Raw genomic sequence first — 9109 nt, forward strand, 5'->3', positions numbered from 1 at the left:
CCCCAAATGGGGCTTTTAAAGGAGGAGACGAGCACAGGCTGGCTTGAGTGAGCAAATCACAGTAATTTCTTTTTCTAAAACTCTCGTACATGGTGCTGTTAGCATTTACTCAGTGGACCTCCCCAGCTCAAATGTGGGCAGGCAGACAATGGTATCCACCTGGACGAGCTGCTGTGCAGTGGCTCCTGCAGAGCACCCAGTGTGGAGCCACTTCCATTGTGCAGGGTGTTTCCGCTGTAGTGATGTGTTCCTCTGCAGCGGTGAAAGGAAGGCTCTGCTTCCTGCTAGTGAGTGGGGGGTTTATGTAACACAGCAGGATCTCCCCTCAAACGTGCCTTTTTTGTTCAAATCAACTGTATCTCATACAGAAGACCAGTGGCAATTTATCTTTCCTGCCACCCAATTTCTCTAGGAGTTGTCCTATGGGATTAGATGTGACAGTCCAGGATCCTGACTGTAGTAGAGATTTTCCCACAAGGGGATCCCCAGAAGACTTGTGAGAGGCTCGTGTTTTTACAATTGAAGCTTAAGAGATTTCTGCTTTTAGCATTGGAGGTCTTTGAGTCAGTCTCCAGCATCTCCGATGGCCTTGGCTGTCATATAAATGAGGATGTGGGCTTTGAACTGCTGCAGTCTTCAAACCTCTTAGGCAGAATACCTTGTCGTCTTCTAGAAATCTTTTTTGGTTGCAGTCACCATCTTGGCACAGGTAGCTTTGGGGGCATTGGCAGCGGCAGCCTGTGCTGTGGCTACTGTAAGACCTTACCCCATCCTTTCCTCATCCTTTTTCATCTTTCTCCATCCATTTGCAGTTGTGAATGCATTTCTTGGCAGAGATGACTACCTCATGGTGTAGTAGCTTTGAGGGCTAGATTTCCTTCCCATTTGGTGGGAGCAGAAGAAAAGTATTCAGGACCTTCTCCTCTAGTTTGCTGAAGGCCTCCTGAATGGTGCTGAACACTCAATAGCTGTTGATCTCTGTGCGAGCTGATGGCTCTCAGCCCCTTGCAGAGGGTGCCCAGTGCTTAGTAAGGTTGGTCCAGGAGACTTATGCTGTAGCTGCAGTCCAGTTCTCATCTCTGACTGATCTGTGCCCGCGTTCAGTCCATAGTGAAATACCTCAATGGCTATACCTGGCCCAGAGGGTGCTGTTCTACCCCCTCTTCTGGGGGTCAGCATCAATATAACTAACACTTTTGCCATGCAGAAAATCTGCTGGGAAAAGAGGCGAAGGGGATGTTCACATGTGGAAAAGGCATAGAAAAATATTTAAAAGCCAATCTGGAGCACCTAATCTTTTTCAGACTTAACTGAATATCCAATGGAAATATGTAGGAAAGATTTTGAATTGAGAAAAATAAAAGGGTTTATCATTTGACTGGCATTTTCTCAGCAGTGCACAGAGATAGGGGCATCCACTAAATAGTGCAGTAATAATGCTTTCTCAATTAGGAGCCCAGCTCCAAGATAAAAAAGGTGCAGTGTCCTTCCATATTTTTTTTAATAGCTGCGGATAGTTTTCAATAGTAGGATAAAAGCCTCACATTACAGCTATGGAGGGTAGCCATGAAAAACCCACAGAAGTCATTCACTGGAAAGGCTTTAGTGGGATATACCAAACCCCTTATTTATATTTCAATAGAAAGGCTTTCTGCATTAGCCAAGAAAATCAGAATCTGCATTTAACATTAAAGGTATTTCCCAGTGAGCGGCTGTAGAGCATTGTTGTTAGATTTGTTAAAAAAAAGACTAAATACGATTTCATAAAAGAGAAACTTAATCTCTAAGGCAGCTTTCTCCCACCCTGCCGCCCCCTCCCTTTATTTTTTTATTTTTTTGGTAATAATGCAACAGCCTACAGTATTTTTACTTTATATGTGACGAAAGATATTCTTAGCCTTTCTGTAGTGCGACAGGAAGAATGAATTTCTTTATTCCACCAAGAAATATGTAAAATAATCCCTTAGAAGTATGGGGAGATATGTTTGTTCAAAGCATTTAAAATGTTATTTTAATCAAAGGCACAAAACACTCTACATGCTGTGTCAGCTAAAGGAGACCATTACATTTTAACAGCAAATCACGCTCTTTTTCCCCCTCCTAGCCAGCCCCCACCTTTGAAACTAACTTTTTTTTTTATTAAATAAAAAGGCGAAAAAGATTAAAGAATAAAAAAACTTCAGTAGCTCAAATGTATAAAGTAATTTAATATGGTGGAAGCATTAATTATTTTAGCTTAATTGAATTCTGAGGACTGCAGTAGTTGCGTTTTTGTAGACAAGCTCTGTTTATTATTTCTTTGTGTAGATTAACAGTAAAGGAAACATAGATAACTTTCAGTTATTTATTGTAAAATAAATGTGTCAATTCATGTGTAAAGCAAGCTGTTCAAAGATAATTGAGTCTTTATATTTGAAGAGGGAAACCAGAAATCACCCACTCGCCACTCCGACTCCCTGAAATATGCTGCCACTGCTGCTGCCCTCAAACAGGTTTCAGCTCCTCTTCTTGACCTTGTGTTATTTTTGTAGACCTTCTTATTTGGTCGAAATGATTTGTGTGGCCTTCTGTGGTGTGACTAAGCCCCATATCTTACAGCTTCCCATGGCTGAGTGTAGCAATGGTACATCAAGCGCTGAGCTTGGCTCTGCCATTGAACCTCTCTTCCCTCTGGCCGTGAGGATGTTGGGATGTAGCACCCCGCCGAGCATTCACCCTGCTACAGGGTGCTCCAGAGACCTGAGGTCTTCTCTTCTTTTTGCCTTTCTTTCTTTCTTCCTTTCTTTCTTTCATTTTTTGGTAACTCTGCTTGCACTAGTCGCTGAATGCCTCTTAACTGTGTAACAGACCTTGTGCCACGTCGAGGGAGGCAGGTCGAGGGAGGCAGGTAGAGCTCGGGAGCCTGGAAGTATTTGCACGCTCGCAATGCAGATCTCCAACTAACATTTCTAGATATCAGTAGAGACAAAGGCAACTTTATCTCTGCAATTAGCTTTTAAAGACCTTCTGATAATGAAGTCTGTCATCTTTCCCTGACTGGTAACTTGCAAATCCATGCCTTTCAAGGTGCTTTCACTTAGTTACCACTGTCTGCAAGGTGTGTGGTAGCATGTTAGCTGGCACTGTGAGAACATGAGGAGCAGTTTGTCCTGTAAAGTGGTATTTTTTTTCATATGGGCTGACCTGTTTGAAAATCAGTTCTGCCTCTCATACAGAGGGTGTGATAGTATCGAACAGATGTACCAGATTGTTGCACAGCAAAACACACCCAGGCCAATGAGTTGGCTGGGAGTTATCAGTCACTGCTTCTTTCACTTCACCGCTGGCAGGTATTTTGGAAAAAATTAGACCACTGTTGTTTTTTATACCTCTTTTTATCTTTCATGTTTATCAGATCTTGGGCATAGCGAGATGACCTGTCCTGGCTGAAGAAGGCCTTGGGGAGGCTTCTGCTCTACTTTGACTGATGGTATCGCCTGTCCTGCCTCATGGCCCTGCTGGCTTTGTGGGCCGTCAGGCTGTTCTTCAGCACGGCTCTCTGAAATGAACCAGATTAAAGAAAAAGTGCTAAGTGGGTTATTTTTAATGCTGGATGGTTTCAGGTTTCAGAAAACCCTGGCAGAGGTGGGAGCTTTGGTGGGGCAGGCACCTGTTGGACCACGCACCTTCTCCAGCTTCACTGGCTGGTGTGCATGCTCTGAGCATGTACCCTCATGGACAGAGAACTGCACAGCAGAGGTTCATGAAGACATGAGTAGTTAATTTCTGCAAAGACAGTGCTAGGAAAGGGGAGGAGGTTGATTGGAATTCCTTGTTCATCCCATCCCGACTGCCAGGGCTGGGCTCCATACATTACGTACTTGAACAAGATGTGCATCGCAAAAAAAGGCTCCCTGTCAGAGGCAGGATTTAACCGCAACCCCTGCTCTGTGAATGTTCATTTCAGGCATTTGAATGGTAAAACTGCCAGTGAGTGAAACTAAATAACTCACATGTGCTGGAAGCCAGAGATAAACACCGCCGCAGGTTGCCACAAAATAGGCTATTTGATATATTTAGAATTGTTATTTTTCTCTAAATTAAGATTAGTTAAATCCATGTGTGTTATGTGAGTGATTGTTAACTCAATGGCATGGATTATCCTTTTTTCAAATCATGACAGCTAATTATTATTGCTGTCTACCCTGAGACATTCACTTACAATGTACCATTATGGACCCGCACACCCGTATTAACTGTAGGACTCAGACAGCCATCATGATGCCTTCACACGTGAGGGGAGGAAAACGCAAGCTGAAATAACTTGAGGCTAGTGGTGGCAATGTCGGGCAGTCTGGGAAGAGGTGTGCTGAGCAGCACAGAGCTGAGGTCGGGCTTGGGGGCCATCCCCCTCTTGAGGCCACTGTGGCACTGGGTCCTGCTTGCCAGCGCCTCCTCAGGGCAGTGGGTTTTGCAGGAGTGACTTGTCAAAGCCAGGCCAGGAAAAACACTGTGAAGAAGAAAGAGCTTCCAGGAGTGTGTGGTAACAGTGCCTGAGAAATGCGGGTTGTAGCTGCAATCCTTTTTGTGAGGCTTCTCCAGACTTGTTTCTTCACTCGCATCTGCCAGGCTTTCCCTGGGTGTAGAGGAGTTACCTGGCCTCCTCCTCCTCTGCTGCTTCACCAGGTATTTAGCAACGTGTTTTGCTAATTGGTGTTGCTGAGCAATACGGAGGTGGTGAGACGACACAGGAGAGGTGTCAACTGCTGTTCCCCTGAGAGCAGGGTTAATGAGCAAGCCTTCTGTCTCCAGGGACCTTGGCTGAGGTCCTGACTTAGGTCGTGGTGAGAAAAACAAGCTTGGTGATCTCACCCAGAGCCCTGCTTGTGCTTGGGGAGGGTGAGGGGCACGTTGAGGGAGCCTGGCCCTCCTCCAACAGGAGACAGGTCACTCACAGCCCACAGGAGGAGCCTGTAGCAGCTGCTCAGATGAGGGGCTGCCAAAATGTAGACAACTTTAAAGTTTTATGGCTGCTGGTGAGGCCAGGTGAAGGCACTCCAGGACTTGATCATCCCCCCTTTAGGGGATCCTTAGTGGGGCTGGTACGGAAGGCATCCTGTGGTGGCTTGGCAGCCTCCTCGTCCTCGGCTTGCCCCTCCAGTTGACAGTGAGGGATGGTGTGGATGCAGCCGCTTGGCGCTGCACAGCGTCTCCCACCAAGCACAGGTAAGCACCCTGCTAATCCTGGCAAGAGTTAAAGGTGAGAAACCTGCTGGTTACAAAACCCTTTCTTCCCCTTGCCTGAACTTCACCACACCCATGTGGCTCAGTTCCAGTGCCCTCTGCTCAGCCCCAGCTGGGGGGCCACCAGCCGCCCTCTTCCCGCTGCCGTCTCAGCTTGCCCCATCCATGGCCTGCCTGGGGTCTGGCCCTGCCAGGCACTGAGGCTTTCCCATCATCACTGAGAGTCAAGTCTGCAATTAATCACACACAGTTTTAGAGGTAGACTGAAAAAACTGAGGAATAATATGCCCTCGATTCTCCCTGACAGTTTTAGCTTTCTGTTTTGTTCCTCTCACCATCCTGTTTTTCAAGGTTATGTTCCGCGCCCTGTGTGCGGTTAGCTGGACTCCCACGAGGCCGAGATGGCAGGTGACAGTGTTGGAGGAGTGGCAAGGGGTCTGGTTTGTCCCACTCCACCCTGGGTTCACCTGGGGTAACTCCCCTGAAACCGGCGGTGCCACGCTGGATCGATTGGGCAGCGCGAGTGGGGACTGTCCCCAAATGCTCAGGGTGCTGAACTCTGAAACGAGAGCTTGCGGCTGTTGCTTTCTCTCCCTGTAACCTCTCTTAGTTATAGTCATCCTTGGTTTTATGTGTGACAATGCTAGATAAAACCTTTTCGACAGAAATGCCATTTTGCAGGCTGATGAGAGGGGATTTAAGAAGGTCATTCAGTACACGTGGCCAGAGTCTTCTTGCTCTGGGGTGGATGTGTGTCAGGAGTCAATCTTTAAGAGCCAAACTTACTTTTTTGCACCAGGTTGGCACTGCTGTTACCTGCTTTTAATTCAGTGGAAGGATTCTGGGCTAACTGAGAGGTACAGCCCAGTCAAAATGTCACTCAACAAACTGGGATTTTTTTGCCTTTGTTTGGGCCCTCTTGTGAAATTGCTTGGCTTGTGTGTGGGAGATCAGAAACTGTGTGTGTATCTCTGATTATTATTATCGTGAAAAGATTGGTAGGTAAATGATGAAAAGGCTCTGGTCATCCAGTCATTACTCAATTTTCTTGAAAACTTTGTGAGTGACTGTTAGGAGCAGAGTAAAAGTAGTGCCCAACCATCCTATAGATTACTCTGGCATTTGCGTGGATGTGACCAACGGCAGTGGTCTTGTGCTTGGTGGAGTATTGACTGCAAGGAAGGAGTTTGTGTGTGTTCACAGGGGAATTTTGCACTGGGGTGTAGCTGAAGCACAGCCGGTTGCGTGGAAGTAATATAAAACAGAAAAGCTGTCATATAGATAGAAAAATTGCTGTTCTCTCTGATGGTGAATAAATACATAAAGGCACGGAAACAGTTCCTTTGCTCTAGCAGGACAGATGTGCTGCTATAGCGTGAGGCTGCCTTCCTTCATGGCTTTTCCTTAGATTGTTTTTCTTTCTCAGCCTGTGTTTGAACTGTGCTGTCTATACACACAGTGACCAAATCGGCTGTGACATAAAGGTTGAACCTTTCTAGGGTTTTTTGGAGATTGAAACATTTTTCTATCATAACTGGAGAAAAAAAAAACCCTGTGAAGTAATCATACTTTTTGTACAAGAAAGGCTTGGATTTCTATGTCATGTCACATAACTTCAAAGGGCATAGATTTGGGGCTGAGTTTCAGCGCTGCCTTCGGTGGCTGAGTGGGAAGATGGAAGCCCAGAGGGTGAGAAATGGAGGAGAGAGGCCAGGTATAGAAATAAAACTGTGTATCTCAGCGGACAGCCCTGGAAGCCTGGAGAAACTGGGTAGCTTTCTGCTTGAGTGACATGTGCTTTTGCTCCGATGAGAGCATCTTTTTCATGGTTCCTTCTCAGCACAGTTCCTTATTCCCCTTCCCTCCCACCCTCCAAATGGTAATTGGTGGGCTGTGCAGTAGAAATGTTAAAAAAAAAAAAAAAGGAAAAAGTGGGGGGGGGGGGTATCTAGGGATTTGGTGTCTAAGCTCAGGAGTTAAGCCGGAAATCCCAGAGATGTAATGAAAACAAAACGGACTTTTCACTCGCGCTGTGGCATTCTGGCAGTGAGAACGCTTTCGTGAGCCAATGTTTTCATTGTAGGTTTTCTCGAGAGAAGTAATGGAAACGAATCATTAACCCCTTAACAGGAATGAATGTGGTTGCTGCAGTGGGGAGAGGAGAGTCGACTTGGCTCCTAATTGTCATGTTGCAGAGCTTGGGGGTGTGTGTATGTTTGTCTGTAGTGGTGAAGGTGGAGGAGATACCGCTTGTAAGGAGTTTAATAATCTTAATGGCATGTGTGAAGTGGTTACTTAGCGGTTGTTTTTTCCTCTTTGCATGTATGCCTTTGGAGAAAGATTTGAGCGCGATCCGTACAAACCACTAAGCCCAACAGCTCTTAAACTCGCTCTTTCTTCTGGCATTTGGTAGAGTATTTCTTGAGTGAGAAAAGGGGGACACTGCTTGCTGGTTCCTCGGCAGGGTCATAAAGCTGCAAATGGAAAAGACCTACCAAGTAGCAGATCCCAATTTTCTTGGAAAGTGGAAGTACAGGGTGCGTGTCTGTTGCAGGCGCGTTACATACACAGCTTTAAAAGTCCAGCAGCCTTGGATGGCGTTCAGCCTTACAGGAGCAAGCCCCTTCATTAAAAACAAGGGAGTTTGGGGAGGAAGGGAGGTGGGAGTGATTAATCTAATTTATCTTAACAGCCACTTTTCATGAAGAGATTGTGTATCCCTGTCCTCCATGCTCTGATTAGGTTGCATTTTATTTTGATATTTTATGTCACCCTTTGATCACGGATGGCATTTACTACTATTTCTCTCTCCACGCTCTCATTAGGGTATTTTATCTGCACGTATTCTTGAAAGCAGTATAGAGCGTTAGCCCCCTGCTCTGGCTAAAGAGCATCTCATCTACCCTTTAGCACCTCGGAAGACCAATTAAAAATATTATATACCTTCTTCCAGCTGCCGTAGATCCTCCGGTCCAGCCCTTGCATGGAGGTTGTGGGACTGTCGGTGCTGGTGCAGACTTTGGATGTAATTGCATAGCCGCTGCAAAGGGTTGTGCCTCTGCAGCTGACCTCGCTCAATGCGTCTGGCCTCTGAATAGATGCTTGCCTTCTTTCTTCCCACTTTGACAGCTTGCCCCCTCCACACTCCTGCCCCTCACTCTGCCCCAGCCCACTCCTTGTCTGCTATGCTGGGAAAGCACCGCGACGGCAGGGTATTTGTGGCAATAAGCAGAGGCCGAGGAGAGCGTCAGTTCTCCAGCACACCCCTGTTTGAAGAGGGGAAAAATAAGAAAGGAAAGAGAATACTGCTGAATAAATGATGGCTCTATGTGTTCTTTTATATAATGCTGCTTTTGTAATGGTCATGTAAAGAAAGTGGAGTGGTAGGGGAGGAGAGAACAAGACATGACTGCAGACGGGGATTAAACAGCCCTCTTTTTGTTTTAAGACATTTATTATTATCAGAGTCAAACCTGCAGCTAGGTAAAGGTCTCTGAATTACTTGCAATGTGCTCTAAAGTCTTCTGTTATAGCTGATATACTTGTGCACAGGCAAAATCCAGATCTGAATTTAGCACCTACTTGTTTTATTTTCTTTATTAAACCAACTCCTGGCTCATTTTTTCCTTTCAGTACCGGCTTTTCGTTTCCCGTTTTCTAGAGTGCCCTATTACTAGTTCATAAAAAGGGTTAGAAACTGAAGGGAAGTTTCCTGAGCAAAAAGGAATTTTTTTTGGCCTTTTTTTTCCCCCTATGGCTTGGCCCAGAGCCAGCCTGTCTTTCAACAAGTAGAGAGCCATTCCAAGCTGAAATTTATAGAGCAGAGACCAGGTTCAAGGGCTGAAGCCCGCCAACAGCTCCAACCTCTTTGTTACTGATTAATTCT

At 45.9% G+C, this 9109-nt stretch overlaps 1 protein-coding gene across 1 annotated transcript in view; it reads left to right on the forward strand.

Annotated features, from left to right (window-relative positions):
- LOC104493592 (B-cell lymphoma/leukemia 11B-like) overlaps positions 1–9109 on the forward strand; it is a gene marked incomplete at its 5' end in the record, with an annotated part of 29142 nt that overhangs the window by 1102 nt on the left and 18931 nt on the right. The gene's annotated exons all lie outside the window — the stretch shown is intronic.

This window comes from Buceros rhinoceros, unplaced genomic scaffold (assembly GCF_000710305.1).
Source record: "Buceros rhinoceros silvestris isolate BGI_N320 unplaced genomic scaffold, ASM71030v1 scaffold7695, whole genome shotgun sequence".
Taxonomy (NCBI): domain Eukaryota; kingdom Metazoa; phylum Chordata; class Aves; order Bucerotiformes; family Bucerotidae; genus Buceros; species Buceros rhinoceros.